Source organism: Phyllostomus hastatus, unplaced genomic scaffold (assembly GCF_019186645.2).
Source record: "Phyllostomus hastatus isolate PE091 unplaced genomic scaffold, TTU_PhHast_1.1 phas_scaffold_21, whole genome shotgun sequence".
NCBI lineage: Eukaryota > Metazoa > Chordata > Mammalia > Chiroptera > Phyllostomidae > Phyllostomus > Phyllostomus hastatus.
The window spans coordinates 19,772,333-19,796,696 of NW_025334017.1; the positions used below are offsets into that span (position 1 = coordinate 19,772,333).

The following is a 24,364-nucleotide window of genomic DNA, read 5'->3' on the forward strand; positions in this document are numbered from 1 at the left end:
TGTTCCTCTTTCACTTCCTAATCAGCTTGTTCTTGTGCTAGGGGCTAAGAGTGCCTTGTTCCCAGTCCAACTGAGCTAATGACCTAGCGTGTCTGTCTGTACCAGTCTCCACTCTCCAGGGCCAGCAAATCTGCTGGCCATATATTCTCTCTGTCAGAGAGGATGGAAGATATTGTCTTCTGGGGTTCCCTCAGTTTCTGAAAGGTCTTCAGTACTTTACCCATGGCCACACCCAAAGTTTTTCTTCCTTCTCAACAGGAGAGTAGGAGGCTGCAGAATACAGACACTTCAGAAATTATGATTATATGTACTCATCAGGAGTCTAAATGGACAGGTCTGTGTTCATAGTGGTTGTAGGAGTTTTGCACAGTGTGTTGACAGCAGGATACGAGACAGATACGTGTTTCATATTTTCAAGATGAAACCATTCAGAATGCAGGAACAAAAAAGCCCAAATGGTCACCAACCATAAACACAGAATATCACATTTTCTGCCATACTTCCAAACCCAGAAGAGTGTCCCACTAAGTATTTGTTAAGTAAATTTTGAGTGAATATTCTTATTTAAGGAATATTTAAAGCTACATCATAAATCTGCTTGTCCTGTGTAGTTTCAAACATAAGGCAATGAGCATGAATAGGTAGTTGGAGGAATAGGATTTGGCACAACTTGGGAGAGGAGTGAGAGGTAGTATGTTTCCCTCATAAAACATCCATTGTGGGTATTGGCAAAATCTTGGTTCAAATTTCAGTTCCTTTAATCACTGCTTGTACGATATTGGTCAAATTACTTAAATTTGAGCCAGAGTGTCTCCATTTTTTAATCTGGGTAATAGTACCATAACAATATAATTGTAATGAAAAAAAAATAAAATTTATGATAACCTGCTTAGTAAGTTCTAAGTGACAATTCAATGTAAGATGCTATTTTGATACTGATAGCAACAGTGACAAGTTAATAACACTCAGAGCACTGCCAGTAAGTGGGGTCTATGGGGAAGATGTGAGTGGAATGTTCTGGAATGTATGGACTCTGGGCCCCTGGGTGTAGAAGGCAGGTGGCTCCAAAAAGTAGAATAATAGTGGTGGCTACCATTTTAAATTACAGTGTGCCAGGCATTCTGTATAAGCTCTTCTAAAGAGTCACCAACACCCTGAGCTAAATATTATTTTCATTTTACAGATAAGAAGTATGAGGCCTAGCCTGGTTTTGAAAGCTACCCTGGGTTGCTCTGTTCATTAGTATTAGAGCTGGATCCCTGGTCTCTCTGGTCTGTATGGTGGCCCTGCCTCTCCAGGATGCAAAGTAGAATTAACCATTACCTGAATGACAGCTGACTTCCATCCAGTTTGAATACTTTATTTTTTTTTTAATTATTGTTCAGTTACAGTTGTCCCATCTATTTCCCCACTGCTCTTCCATGCCCCTCCTCCGCACTCCCACAGTTATTTCCCCCGCATTATCCATGCCAATGAGTCCTCTGTTCGAGTTCCTTGGCTTGCTCTGTCCCCTTCTTTCCCCAGAAGGCTAGCTTTTTAATGCAGTGAGACCCCGTGAGAGTCTGCCTGGAGAGGCAGGCGTAGAGAGTAAGCCACCGTGGTGAACTGGCTCTGTCTTGAGGCAGAGGAACAAAGAAGGCAGCTCTTCTAGGTCTGACTTAGCTTGGAGAAGCACAGAAATGATGTGCAGAGTCACCCAGTATCTCTTTCCTTGTTAGGTGTATGTGAAAGGAGCCCAGGAGGACCCTCTCTGGTATCTGTGGTCAATATGCTGCCCTGTGGAAGGTGGCCATTTATTGAATTCCGATTCCACTCAATTTCAGTTCATTTGACTTTGGAGGAGCTGCATCATGCCCATGCCTCTTAAGCTGAACTTTCTCTCCAGTTGTGTGTGACTGATTCTTTGTCAGACTTTGTTAGAAAATTCAGAGAATATTGATTTTAAATAGACCCATGGGGTCTGAGAGCAGTTAGAGCACAGATGAGAAGGAGACGTTAAATTTTTCCTAAACCCAGATTGTCAGTATTAAACTCATCATCCCCTAAATAAACATAATCATGGAAATAATCTCCTTCCTTCCTTCCTTCCTTCCTTCCTTCCTTCCTTCCTTCCTTCCTCTATCAAACATTTGTTAAAAGCCTACTGTGTATTAGGATGCATGCTTTTAGTGTTAGACATATAGTGATAAATGTATAAACAATGCCCATCCTCCACAGTGGAGCAGAAAGCCTGAGGGAGGCATTCAGGTTAGTCTGGGAAACACATGCTCAGCAAGCTTTTGCAAAAATGTGGATTTATTTGTTCCTAAGAGGACAAAAATTGCATTTGTTTTGTTCACAGATGTAGCCTATCTCCATTGCCCTAGCACAGAATCTGCCTTTGCTAAGTACCCAAGACATTTTGTGAATTCACTTAGTATTTTAATATTGTATTATCATAATATAATATTATATTATTAATATTTCTAATTACATGATCAAGTGGCCAAATGAATTAATTTAACTCATGAATCCTTTATACTCCCTTTTGTGAGCTAGAAAGTTTTGGTTGCCAAAGTGAACCTGATACCCAAATGTTTAAATTCTGGTAACTAATGATTTTGTTTAGTCACAGGTTTGATGAATGCTTTATTTTTAATGAAAGCAGAAGGCCCATGACAAGCTCAGCCAATCTGGTGACAGTTTTAGGACAGTTTGCCAGGTTGCTTAGGAAAATTTTCCAGACCTATTAGGTTATATAATATTCTTCCAAGGAAACTAGGAAAATAACTTGAAAATTATATCTATTTTGCTATTTAAAAGCAGAAATTATCTGAAAAGGAATCAGAGTATGGGGAATTGATTCAATATTTGATGTCATTTTTTATGATTCAAAAAAGCAATAGATGTTAATTTCTTACAAAAGTTCAGAAGAATTGAAAAAAAAGAAAAAAGAACTCATGAACATCGAAAGCAATGCAGTGATTGCTGGGGGAGGGGGGTATAAGGGGACTCAATGGTAATGGAAAAATACAATAAAGATTAAATAAAAAATTATAGTTCTAAAAGTAGAAATAATCGTTTCTATTTGATTACTAATTTTTAAGAGTTAACTTGAATATATTTTTGGACAATTTTAGTTACCCCTTCCTTTTAAAATTCAAACTCTACATTTAAGGCTATCCCTCAACAGAGTGTTTATGAAATGGATTAAACTTATGGAATGTTCCAGTGTGATCTGAAACCACAGCAAGTCCCAGAGGTTTTATGTTTGAAAAGTGTTTTAATCAGTGATGGATTTGGAATTATTGCCAGCTGATTTCTGAATCTTTAGGCATAGGCCTTAGGAACACATTATCCAGATGTTTATAAAATGCCATTTTACTAATGTGCTGTTTATACTTTGATTTGTGGGGGGAAAAATCCTACTTCAAAGTACCAGATGAAAGTATTTTACATCAACCAAATATTATACTCAAGCTGCTCAATAGCCATACACCCCTACCCTTTCTGCCTTAAAGGGACCTAATCAATATCCTCACCTTTTTTCCCCTGACATACAACAAGAATTCATCCTGTTTTATGAATTTTTCACGTAAGCATTAAGTACTTGGTAATTCTGATGAGTCCCCTAAAATGACCATTCTCCCTAAAATGTATTTTCTCTTTGAAAGAAAAGTTTAATTTTTAAATTTAAGCCATATTTTTAATTAAAACTAGGAAAAAATGTATAGAGGAGCACCCTCTAATCCCCCAAAATTCAGAAGCAGAGTCTAAGCCTTTGAAAAAAAACTGTCTGCTTAACTCATCACTATTAATCCATTTAAGATGGCTTAGAAAGGTATACTGGGAGAAATAAATGAAGAAGAAGAATACAGCAATATTAAAGCTGTCACTTTATATTCAGGATGGGAGAATAAAAAACACTTTACCTTTTCATCTATTTTTGAGTCATTTTTTTATTGGATAAATGTACACATATATTATTGTGGTTGAAGTATATGTACAATTTGAAACATGTTTAAGCCATTTTTCTTGTATCATTAAATATACTTCAATATATGGTGTTTAATGGGTACAGTTATTCATGATGACTTTGCCACCTTTTATGTGGCCTTTGCTCTCTTTTCATGGTGCCCATCTCAGTCCCAAGGTGATTCATATCCACCCTCTGTCTTCACTGAGTTCCTCTTGGCTCACTATGCTGTTTATTAGTTCTAGTCACCAGCTATTTCTGACCCTTCACCTTCTGCACATAAAATGGCACTATACTTCCTGAAGCAATTGGGTTTTGTTGAGACTATGTGAATATTTATAGCCAATGACATGTGAACTAAGCATTTACTTATTGATTAGATAGATCTTCCAGAGGGACTTCCCTCTGTGACAATAACTGACAGTATTCCACAGAGTGGCTGCACCATTACCCTGGATCCCACAGTAAAGGTGAGGCTAAGGTGAGCACCCAAAAGACCTGGTATGGATAGGAAATGTGAACAGAAAATAAAATGTTATTGTTTGGGGAGTTCTAGTCAAAGATGGCAACATTGGCTCCTATACTCACTCCTCCCACATACACACCAAATAAGCAGCTACACATGGTTCATTTCCCTCTGCAAGAAATCTTAAAATTAGCCCAGCATCTCCTACATATCAGATAAACAAGTAAACACTAACACTGAAATGGGTGGAAAAGTTTGAGGCACACTTTGGGCATCTGCCACCCAGAGGACACACTACTTGATTGTCTAGTAGCCAGTGAGGCTTGCTTTTGCCAATTCCACAAATGCATAGAAAACAAAGGTACAGTTGTTAAACAGTGATTCTCCCAAGGGCTGAATCCAGAAGGGGCAGACAGAAACACCCACCTACCTGTCTTTCCATGAAATAAGCCCATTTGCACAATTCAAAAGGTATTATCTAAGGATCTGATTTCAATCAGTTTGCATTTAGGTGATGACGGAGATCCTTCCTTTGAGAAACTGATAGCTCTTGTCACAGATCAACTACTGGGAGCCACTATGAACAAAGGTGGCAGCTTGGATATTAACAAAAGTTTGAGGGACAACCAAGAGCTTGGGCCATGCTAACCAATGAGTTTCATCTCCTCCATGAGACCACTCCTTTGAGGCTGAGAGAAGTGGATGTTTTATCTAATGCACAAAAACCTACAAAGAAAGTCAAAGAAAATGAAGAAACAAAGGAGTAGTTACAAATGAAAGAACAAGATAAAACTCCAAAGCAATGAAATGGAGATAAGAGATTTTCCTGATAAAGATTTGAAAACAATGGTCATGAAGATGCTCATCAAGATCAAGAGAACAATGCATAAATGCATGAACACAATGTGAATTTCAACACATAGAAGACACCAAACAGAAATCATAGAACTGAAGAATACAGTAATTGGACTGACAATTTCAAAGAAGATTTCAACATAAGACTAAATCAGACAGAAGAAAGGATAAGCAAACTTGAAGACAGGGCAGTATAATTCATCCAATCAGAGAAGCAAAGAATGAAGAAGAGTGAAAATAGCTTCAGGGACTTATGAGGCACTATCAAAAGGACCAATGTTCACATTATAGGGCCCTCAGAAGGAAAATAAAGAAAGTGACAGAAACCTTATTTAAAGAAGTAATGGCTAAAAATTTCCCTAACATGGAAAAAGAGATAGATATCTAGATCCAGAAAGCCCATAGAATTGGTCTGTAGAAGAGAAATCCAAAGATAAATCCACACAAGGACACATTATATTTAAATTATCAAATGTTAAAGACAAAGAGTCCTAAGGGCAGAAAGAGAAAAACCTCTTCTTTTGTCCAAGGAAACCCCCACAAGACAAAAAGCAGATTTTTCAGCAGAAAATTTACAGGCCATCATGATGTTGTCAAAGTATAGGAAGATAAAAACCATCAACCCAGAACACTCTACTGGCAAAGCTGGTCTTCAGAATTGAAGGAGAGCTTTCTACAGAAGCATAAGCTGTAGGAATTCATCACCTTTAGGTCATCCTGACAAGAAATGTTCAAGGGAATTCTTGAAGCTGAAATGAAAGGGTGCTAATTGGCATCAGGAAAACATATGAAAACATAAATCTCACTGGTAAATGTAAATATCTAGTTAAATTTAGAATACTTCAGTGTAGTAATAGTGGTGGGTAAATGACTTATAAATCAAGCATAAAGGTTAAAAGACAAGTAGTAAAAATAACTATAATTACAATAGTTGATTACTGGCTACATAAGGTAAAAGATGTGACTTGTGACATCAAAAACACAAAATGTGTGTGGGGGTGGGTAAAAATGTAGAGCTTTAGCACGTGTTTGAAGTTCAATGATCATCAGCTTACAATACACTGTTATAAATGTAAGATGTTCTACGTAAGCCTTATGGTAGCCACAAAGTGAAAACCTATTGTAGATATGCAAAAGAGAAAGAGAAAGGATTCTAAGCATATCACCACTGAAAATCATCAAGTCAGAAAGGAAGAGAGCAAAAGAAGAAAGAAACAAAGGAATAACAAAACAATCTACAAAATGACAATGGTAATTCAGTACCTATAAATAATTACTGTAAATGTAAATGGACTAAATTCTCAAATCAAAATGCATATGGTGACTGAATGGATTTTTAAAAGTGGCCAAATCATGTGCTGCCTCCAGAAGACTTGCTTAACTTTAAGGACATGTTCATAGTAAAAGTGAAGGAATGGAAAACATATTTCAGTAAATGGAAACCAAAAAAAATCAGAGGTAGTGATATTGATGATCAGACAAAACAGACTTTAAGCCAAAGATTATAATAAGAGGCATTATATAACTATAAAGAGGCTAGTCGAGCTATATTTTATTGTATATGCTATTACGGTCCCACTTTTTCTCCCTTTGCCCCCTCTACCCAGCCCACTACCCACTTGAACAATCAATTCCCTCACCATTGTCTATGCTCATGGGTCATACGTTCTTTGACCAATCCCTTCACCTTCTTTCAGTCAGTCCCCACCTTCTCCTTCCCCTCTTACAGCTGTCAGTCTATTCCATGATTCTATGCCTCTGGTTCTATGTTGCTCATTAGGTTTTCTTGTTGTTGTTCATTAGATTCCCCTTATAAGTGAGATCATATTTTTGTCAATATTTATCACACAGCATAAAAGCACATAAATATATAAAGCAACTATTAACAAATGTGAAAGGATAAGTAGGTGCATGAAAAATGCCAACAGGTACATGACAAGGTGTTCCACAGTATTAACCTTCAGGGAAATGCACATTAAACAACGAGATATCACCTTACATCTGTTAGAATGGCTGTCATAAAACAGAGAAGAGATGAGTGTTGGTGAGGATGTGGAGAAAAGGGAAGGAACCCTTATTCACTGCTGGTGGGAGTGTAAATTGGTACAGCCTGTACGGATAACAGTATGGAGTTTCCTCAAACCATTAATATGAACAACCATATGACCCAGCAATTCCACTTTTAGGTATATCCAATATGGTCAAAGGAAATGAAAACAGGGTATCAAAGACATACCTATACCCCCATGTTCATTGAAGCATCATCCACATTAGCCAAAATATGAAAACAACCTACCTATGTGTACCGAATTCAAGAGATGAATGAATAAAGGTATTGAGGTATATATGAGGTCTATCTGGAAAAAGTCTAACCATTGTTAATGTAATAGAATGGTTTGCAGGACACTGATGTACTCTGGCAGCCAAGGGAAGTAGACTGGAAGGAGTGTATGTGAACAATGACAACTTCACTGTACTATTTAGTGAGGGTGGTAGACGCTGTTGAGTGAGCATGTGTACTTTGTGTCCATTGCATTCAAAATGACTGAGTGAGTAAAACAATGAACGTGCATCAGATTTTGCATTAAGCTTGAGCATTCCTCCATGGAAACTATTCAGATGATTCAGAAGGCCGCAGCTATGGGCAACTGGTGATTGGCAGCTTCATCATAACAACATGCTTGTTTATGCATCATGTCTCCCACAGAGTTTTTTGGCAAAACATCAAATCACCCAGACTCAGTCCCTCTATAACATAGATTTGGTGCCCTGAGACTTGTGGCTTTTCCCAAAACTAATATCACCTTTGAAATGGAAGAGATTTCAGACTGTCAACAAGATTCAGGAAAATACAACAGGGAAGCTGATGGTGATTGGGAGAACTGTGTGAGGTCCCAAAGTGCCTACTTTGAAGGGTGTTATTGTCCTATGTACAATGTCTCTTGTATCTTGTATTTTCTTCAATAAACGTCTCTATTTTTCATATTGTGTGGCTGGATACTTTCTGGAAAGAACCGCCCCCCCCCCCCACACACACACAACGAAATCTTACTCAGCCATGAGAAAGAAGGAAATCATGACATTTGCAACAACATTAACCAACCTTGAGGACATTATGCTGAGTGAAATAAACCAGATAAAGACAAATACTGCATGGTACCACTTATATATAGAATCTAAAAAACATGTCTAACTGATAGAGAGTAGAAAGGTGATTATCAGGCCCTGGCTTACAGAGGTGTCAGGGAGTAGGAGAGAGATTGGTAGAAGGCTTAAACTTTCAGCTATAAGATGAATAAGGTCTGATCTGTTGTAAAATGTGGTGACTGTAATTGATAACACTGTATTGTAAAATTGAAATTTGCATGAGAATAGAACTTAAATGTTCTCACTGCAAAAAAAAGAAAGATAAATACTTAAGGTAATGGATTAACTAGATGGGGGGAGTCCTTTCACAAATATAGATATGTATATCAAATCATTTAGATGTGCACCTTAAATATCTTACACTTTTATATGTCAGTTATGCTACAATAAAGCTAAAATTAAAGAAACCTCTATTGCTTTAATGAATGGAATCTTGGGTGCTGTTTGTAATCACAGTTTAACTTGCCTTTCTTGACTGATACACTGAGTATATGTATTTAGATTGGCAATTAGGTTTAGACCTTGTAATCATCAGGTGGACCCATGCTTAGTTCATTTTTAAGAATTGTGTGCCAGGTCACTGTAATACCTTTAGAGACTCAAACAATTGGGGAATATTTTTCCCTACACATATGTTTACAAAGTGTTCCTTTAGCTGACTTCAAGCATATGTATTCAATAGCTCATATCACATTCAAATCAAGCATTCATACCTTCATTCTCACAATACTTGATTATCCTTGTCCATATCTTTCTGTTGGCATGGAAAATATTAATAGCAACTTTAAGATACATCTGTTTTTAAAGTCTAAATTTTGCAGTTGCATGATTGAGAAAGTTCAAGAGAAAAAATTCTGTCATTTTCCCTGCCATCTAAACTTTTTTTTATTGCTCTGGCTGGTGTTGCTTGATGGATTGAGCACAGGCCTGTGAACCAAAGGGTCACTAGTTTGATTCCCAGTCAGGGCACCTGCCTGGGTTGCAGGCAGGTCCCCAGTGGGGGGTGGTGTGCGGAGGCAACCACACATTGATATTTCTCTCCTTCTTTTCTTTCCCTTCCCCTCTCTCTGAAAAGAAATAAATAAAATCTAAAAAATAAACTTATTTCTATTTTTCTATATTTTCTTCTATTCTTTGCACATAAAACTTTATATTACTTATTGTTTACATAGAACTTTGCACTTTCTCTATATTCTATCAAAAATTTTCAGGTGGTTTTATAGACTTCATAATTAAAATTTTAATTACTGCAAAATTTCCCATTGACATTGAACACCATCATTTATATCAAAATTTCCTTATCACTGAGATTTTGGGTTGTTGCCATTTTTGAAAAGAAATATTGTTGGAATAAATAATTTTAAACAAGTATGAGTTATACTAGGATATATACATCTAATCAACATTATTGTACAATATAAGTAATTTCTAAGTCTAAACATATATTCCAACCCAGGTGCCTTTTATATAAACATTTCTGATACTTCCCTTTCAAAATTGTCTTTAGAACCAATTGACTAGCCACACATTAAAAACTTGTTTTATTTTACAACATATCTTCATTTGTACTCTAAACCATTCATTCATTTTGTTCCTAATATTTTGGCTGTTTCCAAAAATCAATTCTAATCTCAAAATACCAAATTTTGCCTCCATTTAGACCATTTGGAAGACTGCCAAAGGCTGCAAAGGCAATTGCAGAGGAGTAAGTTCCAAAACTGTTCAGAGCAATAGGCAATCACTGCTCTAATTGTGCAGCCTCTCCCAGTGAGGGCTTTGGAGGGGTAATACTCCTTCTTGTTTTGTGAGTTTGAGTAGGTTTGTTACTATATTCATTGTCTATAACCCTAGAATCACAATTTGCATAAAACTAATAGTGTTCCAAATAACTGTCAGTTCCTTAAGATCAGGGACCAATTTTTTCACATAGCCTCCATGGGTGTCTGCACATAGCCTGTACTGGTGTATATTTGGGATTGATTCTCTACAAATGAATACTCTGTTGAGAATACACTTCTTCCACTGACAAATACGTATCTTTGAATAGACTGTTTTCCAGGGGAAGGCCTGAACTCTCCAGCACTGGGGGACAACAATATGGGCATCACATGGGAATATGCTAGAAATGCTTAACCCCTAACCCCATCCTGAACCTACTGAATTAGAAATTCTGGATTCTGGGCTCCAATCTGTGTTTTAGCAAGCCCTCATGTGATTCTGACACATAATATATGATCAATAAATACTAAAGTTTGCCTAAAAAAACTGAAGATAAAGTTCAGAAAGATGATATTATAATGAGAGAAAGTTGGTATCAGATGTCATGGTTGCCAAAATTCAATAAATGTTTTCTGATACATATGGGCCAAAAATTATGCTGTAACACTGGTTACACAAAAGCAAAAAAAAAGTCTTTATTCTCATGGAGCTGATATTCTAGAAGAAGAGATAAAGATGTGTAAAGTATGTAAAATGTGTAAATAACTACAATTTTTGTGATGCTTCAGTATAGAAGTATATGCAAAATATGGGTGGTGATGTTGATTATTACCATTTATATAAACCACATGTCATCTGTCAGGCAAAGTACAAGAGCTTTCCATCAAAATGTAGCATTCCTTTCAGTCTGCCTATAAGAAGGAATATAAAAGATTAAAAGGTGGTGTGTGGCTTGATTGGCTCCCCTGAGTCTGCAAAGAATAAAAGCTTGGTCTCAAAGTTCACTATTCTTGTTCAGAGCTCTTGAGCTATTCACACGCTCTGTTAGTTCGCTTCATAAATGGGTGTGTGGCCATCTATCTCACAATAGGTACACAGATTAAATGAAGTAATATATGAAATTGCTTAGCTCAGTATATGTCTTAAATATTCGACAGATAGTGATTATTTTTTGTTTCTGTTAGCAGTAATGAATATCATCAAGGTTACTAGCATGATGGGTGGTGATATAATATGCAGGGTCCGGCAGAAGTAATGTCTCCTTGAGTGCAGTTGGTAGGGTTTGTGAATATCTCACACAAGATGGACAGCAGTTTGAACATTTCACCTAAAATGTGATATGGTGTGATATTGTTACACTGAAGAATTACATGCTTATAATTTTGTAATAAAAAGGGGCATTGTCTTTGCTGGACCCTGTAGATTCTATGTAAGTTAAGGAGATGGACTCAAACCAGACTTTTAGCTTTCAAGTGCAGGTTTGTCAACTTCTGTTAGACCATGGGCTTAGCCTCTGCACTTCAATTTCCTCATCTGAAGTGTGGAGACAGTAAGAGTCCTTACTCCACAGGTTGGTAGTGACTGACAAATGAATGAACACATGTAAAACACTTAGAACACAGCCAGCCCTGGGGCAAACACTCAGTAAGTGCTAGCTATTACTGTCATTAATTTCTTTAGGATGTCCCATGGACTACTCTGTCAGAGAGTTTAACCTTTCTTTTTGGTATAGTGTGATTTTATGAAAGGGCTCATGTTTAGGAACAAGAATATCACCTTTCCTTAAGTCCGTAGGGTTCAAAGCTCCACTAGCTAGTTGAGTAAAGGCCTTTCCATGGTGCCTAAAAATAAAGGGGAAAGCTGATGTCAAGGTAAACCTTAAAAAGCCAAAAAGAGGAAAATTTCAAATCAAAGTGCAGGGCATCCACTTTTATTTCATGGAAATCTATTATTTAAGCAAACTTACTGATAATGATGCACAGATGCTGTTCGTAGACATTACTTTTCTCTCTTGAAGTAATTGAGTGCAGATTTCCTACCCATGCCAGCAGTCTTTTTCAAATTAATTCTGTGCTCCTCTCTATCATTGTGGAGCAGAGATCTTATACATGACTTTTCTAAAGACTAGAAGACTAAAACACGGACCTATTGCCTCAGAGGCTGAGAAGATGTTCGCAAATGTGAATAAATGGTTAAAACACTACCAGATGTACAGGAGGAGTCCTTGAACACAAATGTGATTGACTTCGAGAAAACATCAGCTTTGTAATTTTGCCTAGACGGCACATAGATGCGGCAGCACTGCAGAAGGATGCGGCTGCAATGGTGGAAGAATATTTCAACAGATACGTTTCTATTAATTTGCCACAGGTGCTCAAACTTCTGTGACCTAGAATTTCAAGGATTCATATTGCTACTGTGATAGCTTCAGGCTTTGCTTCTAGGTTATGTTATAGGTGGTGGCACAGACTTTCAACAATTTAATTCTCTTTACTGGTAATGCTGCAGTTCACGTGATTACAGTCTAACAGGATGACTCTAGTTTCTCAGAGAATTGAGTGAATGTTAGTTCCATTTACATCACTTCAAATTCATGTTCAATCTTTACCACGTGCATGCTGTGTTCAGTAGATATTTTAACTTAGCATTAGGTCATCTACATGTTTCCACATCCTGCTTTTGGCCGTTTACTTTCCATGCATCTTTAATTTTCTTGCTATTCTGAAGTTCTTCTGCTGGATTGTTTCTAGAATTTCGTATTTACACAGATGCAGGAAACATCTTAGTATAAATCATTTTTTTTCTGATTTTATAATATTGCCAAGGAGTTTGTTCTCCAAAGCAGAACAACCAAAGTAAGAATTTTTATAGTTATTGCTACATATTGAGACCACACTCTAAAAATATCAAGCTAATTTACAGTATCATCAGCATGGCATATGCATACTTTCCTCCACAGTTTATACAATATTGGATTGTATTTTAATTTATGTATGTAATGGCTTTTCTAAATGGAAATAAGATAAAATAACATCTTAACAGTTTTAAGCACACAGTTTGGTGGTATTAAATATATCTGTAGTGTTGTGCAGTCATCAGAACCATCCATCTTCATAACTCTTTATCTTCTAAAACTGAAACTCTATACCCATTACACAGTAACTTGTTGTTTCCCCTCCCCCAGCCCCTGGAAACCACCATTCTATTTTTAATTTCTATGATGTTTGACTAATCTAAGTACCTTATGTAAATGGTATTTGGTTTTTTTGTGTGTGTGTGACTGCCTTATCTCACTTAGCATAACACATAACACTCTCAATGTTCATCCATGTTTTAGCATATGTCAGAATTTCCTTTCTTTTTAGGCTGGATAATATTTATTGTATGTATGTATCAGATTTTGCTAATCTATCAATGAATACTGGGATGAACAATGAACACATTTTAGCTATTGTGAATAAAGGTGCTATGAATATGTGTGTACAAATACCTCTTTGGGATCCCACTTTTATTTATTTTGGGTCTATGCCTAGGGTGAAATTGCTAGATCATATGGTAATTATATTTTTATTCTAATTTTTATTTTTTAAACTATATGTTATTGATTATGCTATTACAGTTCTATTTTTTTCTGCCCTTTATCCCCCTCCACCCTGCATTCTGTACTTTTAGTTCATGTCTATGGGTTATACATATAAGTTCTTTGGCTTCTCCATTTCCTATACTGTTCTTAATTTCTCCCTGTCTATTTTGTACCTACCAATTATGCTTCTTATTTCCTGTACCTTTTTCCTCCATTATCCTTCTTCCCTTCCCCAGTGGTAACTCTCCATGTGATCTCCATTTCTATGATTCTGTTCCTGTTCTAATTGTTTGCTTAGTTTTTGTTTTTGTTTCTTAGGTTCAGTTGTTGATAGTTGTGAGTTTGTTATTTTACTGTTTATAGTTTTTATCTTCTTCTTTTTCTTAGATAATTCCCTTTAATATTTTATATAATAAGGGCTTGGTGGTGCTGAACTCCTTTAACTTGACCTTATGTGGGAAGCACTTTATCTGCCCTTCCCTTCTAAATGATAGCTTTGCTGGATAATCTTAGATGTAGGTCCTTGCCTTTCATGACTTCAAATACTTCTTTCCAACCTCTTATTGCCTGTAAGATTTCTTTTGAGAAATAAGCTTATATTCATATGGGAACTCTTTTGTAGGCAATTCTCTCTTTTTCTCTTGCTGCTTTTAAGATTCTCTCCTTATCTTTAGTCTTGGGTACTTTAATTATGATGTGCACTGGTGTGTGCTTCCTTGGATCCAACTTCTTTGGGACTCTCTAAGTGTCCTGGACTTCCTTGAAGTCTATTTCCTTTCCCAGATTGGGGAAGTTTTCCTTCATTATTTCTTCAAATAAGTTTTCAATTTCTTGCTTTTCCTCCTCTCTTTCAGGCACCCCTATGGTTCAGATGTTGGAATGTTTAAAGTTGTTCCAGGTGTTCCTCAGCTTCTCATTTTTTTTGAATCCTTGTTTCTTTATTCTTTTCCAGTTGGATGTTTTTTTCTTCCTTTTGTTCCAAATCATTGATTTGAGTCCGTTTCCTTCCCTTTACTGTTGGTTCCTTGAATATTTTTCTTTATTTCACTTTGTATAGCTTTCATTTCTTCCTTTATTTTGTGACCAAACTCAATCATTTCTGAGCATCCTGATTACCACTGTCTTGGACTCTGCATCTGATAGGTTGTCTACTTCCTCATCACTTAGTTCTTTTTCTGAAGTTTTGATTTGTTCCTTCATTTGGGCCATATTTCTTTTTCTCGATGCACCTGTTACATTTTACAGGGTGGAGCCTTAGGTATTTGCCAGGGCAGGGCAATGCACTCAGCTGTGTTGTGGCTCAGTCTGGCTGAATGTTTCTTCTTTAACTCCTTGGGTGTCAGACTTCCATACAGTTTGATTTTCTGGCAGTTCTGGTTGTTTTTTGTTTTGAAATTGGTTGTCATACTTTTCTTTTGGCTGTGCGAGGAAGCAAAGCATATCTACCTACATGTCCATTTCTATATTTTTATTTTTTGAGGAACCACCATACTGTTTTCCAAAGAGGCTGTACCATTTCACATTCCCACCAACAGTTAACAAGTGCTCTGATTTTTCCACATCTTTGCCAACACTTATTTTCTGTTTTTTGATAGTAGACATCCTAATGAATAGGTGGTGGTATCTCATCATAGTTTTGATTGGCATTTCCCTAATAATTAGTGATCTTCAGCATCTCTTCATATATATATCTTCTTTGTTGAAATGTCCATTCAAGTCCTTTGCTCATTTTGAATTGGGTTGTCTGGTTTTTATTGCTGAGTTTTTAAAAAAATTTCTTCTGGTTATTAATCCCTTATCAGAGTTGTGATTCACAAACACTTTCCCCTATTCTGTCTGCTACCTTTTTACCTATTAATGCTGTATTTTGATGTACACGTTTTCTAATCATATAAAGTTTAATTTGTCTGCATTTTATTTTGTTGCCTATGTCTTTGATGTCATACCCAAGAAATTATTTCTAAATTCAATGCTATAAAGTTTTCCACTATGTTTTCTTCTAAAACTTTTGTAGTTTTAGGTACAACATTTGTGTCTTTGATTCATTTTGAGTTAGTTTTTTGTCAAAAACTGTAAAAGTTTTTTTATCAACCATTTGTTGATAAATCTACTTGTTCTCCATTGAATTGTCTTTACAGTCTTATCAAAACCTATATATGTGAGGGCTTATTTCTAGGCTCTTTATTCTATCCATTGGTTTGTATGTTTGCCCTTAAGCAGGTATAACAGTACTTTGCAGTAGCTTTGTAGTAAGTTATGAAATCAGGAAATGTGAGTCCTTCAACATTTTTTTTCTTCTTTAAAGATTGTTTTGGCTATTCAGGGTCTCCTGGGATGCCATATACATTGTAGGATTTTTAAAAAATTTCTTCAAAAAGTGTCTTTGGGATTTTCTAAAAAGATTTTATTTATTTTTTGAGACAGGGTAAGGGAGGGAGAAAGAAAGAGAGAGAAACATCAATGCATGAGAGACACGTCGACTGGTTGCCTCTTACATACCCCAAACTGGGGACCTTACCCACAACCCAGGCATATGCCCCAACTGGGAATCAAACCTGTGACCTTTGGTTCACAGTCTGGTGCTCAATCCATTGACTCACACCAGTCAGAGAGATTTGTTGATCACCTTGGGTAATATTGACATTTTAACAACATTAAGTCTTTTAATCCATGAACATATAATATGTTTTTATTTATTTATGTCTTCTTTAATTGTTTTTAGCAATATTTTGTAGTTTTCACTATACAAGTCTTTCACTTCCTTGCTTAAATTATTTCCTAAATATTTTATTTTATTTTTGGGTGCTATTACAAATTTAATTATTTTGTAATGCCCTTTACAAATGTTCATTTTTTTGTGTATAAAAATACAATTAATGTTTTGCATGGGCTAAATTTCCTGTTCCTTTGCTGAATTTATTTATTCATTCTAACAGTTTTTCTGTGAAGTGGTAAGAGTTTCTACATTAAGGTCATATTACCTGTGAACAGAGATCATTTTACTTTTTCCTTTCCCATTTAGGTGCCTTGCCTTTCCTTCTCTTCTCCTCCCCGCCACCCCGTCTGATTTCTGTGTTTAGAATTTCCAGTTCTATGTTGAATAGAAGTTGCAAAAGGGAACATTATCATCTTGTTCCTGATCTTAGATGAAAAGTTTTTAGTTTTTTACCATTGAATAAAAGACTTAATGGAGGTTTTATATATAGATTTAATTATGTTGAGGTAGTTTCCCTCTATTTCTACTTCATAGAGTGTTTTTATCTCAAAAGGATCTTGAAATTTGTCACATTTGTTTTTCATCAATTAAGATGATGAAATTTTTTTTTTCTTTTATTCTGTTAATGTCTTATATTTACACTGGTTGATTTTTATATGTTGAACCATCCTTGCATTCCAGGGATAAATCTCACTTGCTCATGGTACGTAATTATTTTAATATGCTCTTGAATTTTGTTTGCTAGTATTTTATTGAGGATTTGTTCATAAATGTTCATAAGGTATATTGTCTGAAGTTTCTTTTTCTTGTGTTGTCTTTGGCTAGCTTTGGTATCAGGGTAATCCAGGCTTCATAAGATGAATTAGAAAGGGCTTCATAAAGATGAATTAGAAAATAGTAAAAGTGTTACAGGAAAAAAGGTTTTATCATCAATTAAGATTGAGAAATACTTAGTCAAACATGTTTTCTTACTATATTATTTCTCAAAGACTGCCATAGGCTAAAGTACTTCATGACTTCTTAAAATAGCAAAATAATGACTAGTGTTTCAGGACTTTATTTAATAATGGAATCTTCCCCCCTTGTAAGGTTTCTTAGGCCTAATATTCTGTGCAGCACACATTGAAGATATAGTTCTATTGTTTCTCCTTCACATTTACTTGATGCTTTGCTTTAAAAATATTTTCCTCATGTTAAGGAAGAAATCAACCATCTCCCCTTTTCCCCATAATTTTAATCATTCAAGTGTCTTTATTTTGTTTCCTCTCTGATAAAATGTGCTGTCTAGTTTGTTCAGGCACTTATAACAAACACAGTATAGGGTGGATAGCTTGTAAACAACAAAAATTAATTTCTCATAATTCTGGAGTCTGGGAAGTCCAAGATTATGGTGCCAGCAGATTTGGTGTCTGATTTGTGTTTATGTTGAGAGCCTGTTTCCTAAATGGCTGGCTTTTCACAGTAACCTCACATGGTGAAGTGGTCAGAGATCTCTCTGGGGCCTGTTTTATAAGGGCACGAATCCCCCTCAATAGGGGGACACACACAATCTCTAGTATGTGTTAGGAATTATATGTTCAGTTCTGTTCTAACAGGGGGATGTTAGGGCTCTGACGGTAATGAGAGAATGGCATAGTTTAATAGAGTAACAGAAATTTAGAATATTTTTGAATGATAAGGCAGTGATGTGGGTTAGCTAATATCTAAATACCTTTTAGTCTAATGAATGAGAATTGTTTCCCATTGGGCCTTAAACTGAGTACAATATTTAATTGGTAATGTGGACCAAGCATTTTATTAGTTAAAGTTACCAACTTCATTTACCAAATGGTTTATATATTCTTCCATATCTTTATCCTTATTATCATTTTTATTAAATAAGTCTATTCATTTAGAATTTTTGTTATTCCAAGTTGTTTTCATTTTGCTTAATACATAACCCCATCTTTCTTTTAAAAACAGCAATCAGAAGGGAGGGAGGAGGGGGAAAGGAGGGAAGAAGGGTCTAGTCAAGGAACATGAATAAAGGACCTATGGACATGGACAATAGGGTGGGGCCTAACTGTGGGAGCTGGGGGGTGGGTGAGGCAGGGGAGCGCAACAGCGAAAAATTGGGACAACTGTGATAGAACAACAATAAGAAAGTTGTAAATACTGGACAAGAAAAATAAGGAAAAAATTAAAATGAAACAAGTATAAGCTAGCACAAATTGTAACTTATACAGAAAAAAATCAAAATGAAAGACACCAAATATATTTTGTGATGTACTTTCACAGGCAGTTAACCTCCTTATATCTTTGAATCTTCTTTACACTGCATTTTAGAGAAGAAAAAACAGAAGTCCTTCCTGTATGCTGCGGATGTTAAAAATCAGAGTTTTATTTTTCTAAGCATTTTGACTAACTTTTCTTCTTTCTCAAACTCTTTTGATGGAGGTATATCTGATACTGTGCTTATAATAGTCTCCTTACTGAGATCTGCAGGTAAACATGGTTCAGTTTGTTAATGTGGAGTCTGTCATCAATATAGAATTCAAGAATTTGATTTTTTCCTGTCTCTCTTCTGCTATTTCCACCAAATCATAGAAACCGGGAATGAAATTTAGTTTTACCTTCTGTCTCTGATCAGGTTTTTGTTCACCTGTGGGAGTGGGAAATATTTGGGTGTTTTCCTTTTGTGAAATAATGATGTAAATGAATCCATTTGCTTTTGTGTTGTTAATGATGGCATAAATGCCTGAGATGCATTTACTCCTGTTGGTGATGACAGTATAAAAGTCTAAAATGATTTAGATACACTTAAGATACTACATCTAAAAAATTAGTAAAGTCAATTGTAATTTTTCTAAGATTTATTTTCAAACTGATTTGTGAATCAAACATACCTTTCTAATAAATAGAGTAAGTGCTCTTTTTAACCTAATAATGAAGTTTTTAAAAAGCCCTCATGGAAAGAAAACTATTACTTCAAAAGCTCACAATTCTTATAACCATTCCCACCTCCAGACCCTTTCTTTAGGAAATATTCAAGGCCTCATTGTGTTGTGAATAATTTTTACTTTAATCAGTGTATATGCCCTGGTGAAAACCTGCATATTCCTCAGTAGGAATACATAATTGCCCTCTTGTGGGATATTTAGCATATAAGCTGACACTCACTCCCAAGGGTTGTTTGAGCTTAGCAAATTTTGAAATGCTCAGAAACATAAAGGTATAAAATATACCTTTTATAAAGAGCTAGTCAGAAGTGACTAGCATTAAGGGAGTTTGAGGTATGGTAATCAGGTGGGAAATTTTAAACTTATTTGTTTAAGCATTGCACTTATTTTATGTAGACAGAAAATATTCAGCTGACTTCAAATTATGTTACTTTACACAAGATACACAAAAAATTTAATGAAATTTGAAAAACTTATTTAAGACTCATATTTTATCTGTTTGTTTAATATTTGGGCACACTGCCTGGCAAGCACAGAATCCACAGGCTTTGTTTTCAGACATCCTGTCATCCGGGCCCGTGGAAGCATTATTTTTTAATGAAAAGATACCAGGATTTTCTCCTTTAAGAGAAATCTGAAACCTTAAAATTTTTACTTTCTTTATGGTAGAAGTTTTATTGGAATATAATTTATATACAAAAAAATGACCCCTTTAACAATCACAGTTTGGTGTTTTAAGTATATCCAGAGTGGTGCGACCACCAACACCACCTAATTTTGGAATATTTTTGTCATCCTAGAACGAAACCCCATACCTGTTGGCATTCACTCCCCATTTACTGCCCCACCCCAACTAGTTCTAGGCAACTTAAAATTATCCTTCCACCTCTATGGATCTGACTGTTCTTGACATTTCATAGATGAAAGCATCTTATCATATGTGGCCTTTTGTGACTGGCTTCTTTCACTTAAGATGATGTTTTCAAGGTTTATCCATGTTGTTGCATGTATAAGGATATCATTTCTTATTTTTTTTCTTGATTTTGTTAATTTTTTACTTTTTTCCAAATTATCTCTTAATTCAATATTATTTTTTACTAGTTTCAGGTGTGCAGCATAGTGGTTGGACAGTTATGTACTTTACAGAGTGTTCCTTCCTGTATTTCTAGTACCCAAATGGTATACCGTACATAGTCTCTGCAATATTATTGACTAAATTCCCTCCGTTGTACTTTATATCTCCATGACCATTTTGTAACTACCAATTTGTACTTCTTAATACTCTCACCTTTTCACCCAGCCTTCTAACCAACCCTCTTCCCATCTGGCAGTTATCAGTTTGTTCACTGTAGCTATGAGTCTCTTTCTATTTTGTTTGTTTATTTATTTTGTTCTTTAAATTCCTTCCATATAGAAGTGAAATCATATGGTAATTGTCTTTCTCTCTGACTTATTTCACTTAGCATAATGTCTTCTTGGTCCATCTATGTTGTTGCAAATGATAAGATTTCATTATTTTTTTATGGCTGAGTGTGTTTCATTAAATATATATGTCACATCTTCTTTATTCAAATGTCTATTGAAGGATATTTAGGTTGCTTCGATATTTTGGTGATTGTAAATAATGCTATGAGGAACATATGTATGCGTATATTTTCTCAAATTTGTGTTTTGGATTTCTTTGGATAGGACATTATTTCTTTATAGCTGATTAATATTCCTTGTATGGGTATACCACATTTTGTTTACCCATTCATCAGTTGATGGACATAAGGGTTATTTTGACCTTTTGAGTATTGTGAATAATACTGTCATGAACATATGTGTGCAAATTTCTGTGTGAATGTATATTTTCATTTATCTTGAGTAGATACGTGGGTGTAGAATTGCTGGATCATATGATAACTAGATGTTTAACTTTTTAAGGAAGTGTAAATTCAGTTTTCAAAGTGATTACACCTTTTACATTTTCACTAATAATGTACAAGTGATCGAATTTCTTGACATCCTTGCCAATACTTTTTATCTGTCTTTTTAATGATAGCCATCCTAGTGGATGTGAAGTGACATTTCACTGTGGTTTTGATTTGCATTTCCCTTATAGAGAAAAACTATTCAAATTCTTTCCCCATTTATTATTGAATTAAGAGCTCTTAGATAAAAGTGCCTTATCAGATACATGGTTTTTAAATCTTCCCATTTTGTGGACTGCCTTTTCACTTCTCAAAGATGTCTTTTGAAAAACAAAAGTTTACAATAATGATAGTTCAATTTATCCAATTTTTCTGTTGTTGCATTTAATTTTGGTGTTGTATCTAAGGACTTTCTTTACTCAAGGTTGTGACATTTTATAGCTTAAGTCTTATATTTAGATCTGTGATTCATTTGAATTAATTTTTGTATATTTTTAATATAGGAGTACACCTTTATTCTTTTGCATGTGACTATTTGGTTGTCTCCAGATATTTGTTGAAAATGTTTTTCTATTTCTATTGAATAATGTTGGCACCTTGTTAAAATGAATCAACTATTCTTATAAAGGTTGATTTCTGGACTCAATTCTACTCTCAACCTATATTTCATACTAGTGCCACACTTTCTTGATTACCATAGCTTTGTAGTAAGTTTTGATATTTGGAAATAGGAGTTTACCAACTTTGTTTGGATTGATTTTTGGATGTTAAATCAACTTTGTATTTCTAGGATAAATCTAACTTCATCATGGGATATAATCCTTTTCATATGTTCATATGTTGTTGCTATCAGGTTCCTTGTATTTTGTTGAGGATTTTTTGTATTTATATTCATAAGAGACATTGGTCTATAGTTTTTGTGTGATGTCTCTGATTTTGATATTAGTAATAGTGATCTTGCAGAATGAGTTGGAAGTGTTAACCTCATCTTGTATTTTATGGAAGCATTTGTAAAAAAATTGGTGTTAATCTTTAAGTGTATTTATTTTGATTTTTATGGTTTTCTTTGTAATTTGACCTTTGCTATTGTTCAGTTGCACACGGGTCAGAAAGGTGATATTCATGCTGATCATTCTCTGTTGGGCAATTGACAGTGAAAGTACAGGACTCCAAACAAAACCACTGACTCTTTATTCTGCCTACTTCTAGAAAGAGGGCTACACACTCTACCACTGGGGGACATGCTTAGCTACACAAATTATAAGGCTTTTATGTCTTGACTGCAGAACCACAGTTGGAAAATGCCTCTCAGTGCCATTTTCCTCACTGGAGCCCTGGGTGCACGCCTGGCTGGCTCACTGTCCCCTCTTTGGGAACACTTAGCTGTAACTTGTTGGTACAGATTTGTTCAGAAACATAATTTAAAGAGCCTATTCAGAAGTGTTATATGGACCTCTTCTTGAATAAGAGAGTCTGAGAACAAGGACAGTTTGTTGAATCTCAGACATCATGTAAGGTAATATGAATAATAAATATGTAGATTGTCTCCCTACCTGTTTCAAAGTACTTTTGGTCATCAATCACTCTACCATTTCAGAGGGAAAAATTAGCACTGAAGAAATAATAATAACAACTGATGTTTACAAAATAATTACTGTGTGCAAAGCCCTGTTTTAAATCCTTTGCATATTCTATCTCTTTTATTCCTCATAGTAATTTAATGAAGTCAATACTGACACTATTTTCCACTTTACAGATGTGGAAACTCAGGAACAGAGAGGTCATCTAAGTGGCTTGGTGTCAGGCAGGTGGAGAATGGTAGAGCCAGGAGCTAATCTAGGTTATGTGACTCCACAGCTCACCCTGAAGCAGAAATTAGAGCAGATCAGACATATCCCACAGAGGGATTCCGATTCAGGGTTTCTGTATTATGAGTCTTGAATTTACTAGTGATCTGTCTTTCTCTTGACAAAGAATAACATATTGAGTCAACATTTAAGAAATATTCATAAATGGTGTTCTCAGATGCAACTAAGGACTTGAGACTACACAGACTTAATAGGAATAATGTAGTGAGCAAGTTACTAAAATAAATATTTAACATTTATTGAGTGCTTACTATGTTCCAAAGTAAGTGATTTACTTGTAAAAATTAAGCAAATGTATAAAATAAGTCTTTGAAATAGGTATTATTATTATCACCTTTATTTCTAAATGAAACCACTAAAGCAAATATATTTAACTCACCCAAGGTCAATTAACAATAAGTGACAGAGACCAGATTTGAACCCAGAAAGTTTGCTCCTGAGCCTGTTATTAATTATTGTTATGCATTTTTTCTAAGTAAGTAAATAGTCATCTGACATATGGTCACAGAAATACAGTCCCACCCAGAAAGCAATGATAGTGGGCTATTGTGTTTATGCATGTGGAGGTTGGAGTCAGTTTGATTGGAGAGAATTTTATTGTGGTTGAAAGGAGAAAGGCTTTTCTGTACATATGAGACAATCAGAAACAAATATGAAAAAAGCTCAATTTTTAATTTTTATTTATTGATTTTTTTAGAGAGGGAGAGATAAACATCTATTTGTTGTTCCACTTATTTATGCATTTATTAATTGATTCTTATATGAGCCCTGACTGGGGATTAAACTTTCAATCCTGGTGTATCAAGGCAGCACTCTAACCAACTGAGCTACCCTGCCATTGCCAAGAAAACTTAATTTTAAAAGGGAGGCTCCTAGCTTGTGCTTTGACAGAAGATGGGGAGAGATGATATGATGAAGTATGTACTCAGATGCTGTGCCCACTTGGTCCTGAGGGAGTTGTGGTCTGGCAGCATGAAAAGGGACAGTTTGAAAGAGCCATTTTAGAAAATACATTTGATAAACTCAATTAGCACATAGAGGTTGAATCAACAGATTAATATAAACTTCATTTACAAGTGTTGCTAGTAATGTAAGAAGCATCTGGAAATTAGCAGGAAAAAGTTGACACATTGGAGTAATATTTCTCCTTTAGAGCCAAAAGTGTAATAGTTTTCTTTTTAAAAAATAGCAGTACAATTGGGT

At 35.4% G+C, this 24,364-nt stretch overlaps 1 protein-coding gene across 2 annotated transcripts in view; it reads left to right on the forward strand.

Annotated features, from left to right (window-relative positions):
• CPQ (carboxypeptidase Q) overlaps positions 1 to 24,364 on the forward strand; it is a 409,571-nt gene that overhangs the window by 153,933 nt on the left and 231,274 nt on the right. The window lies entirely within an intron of this gene.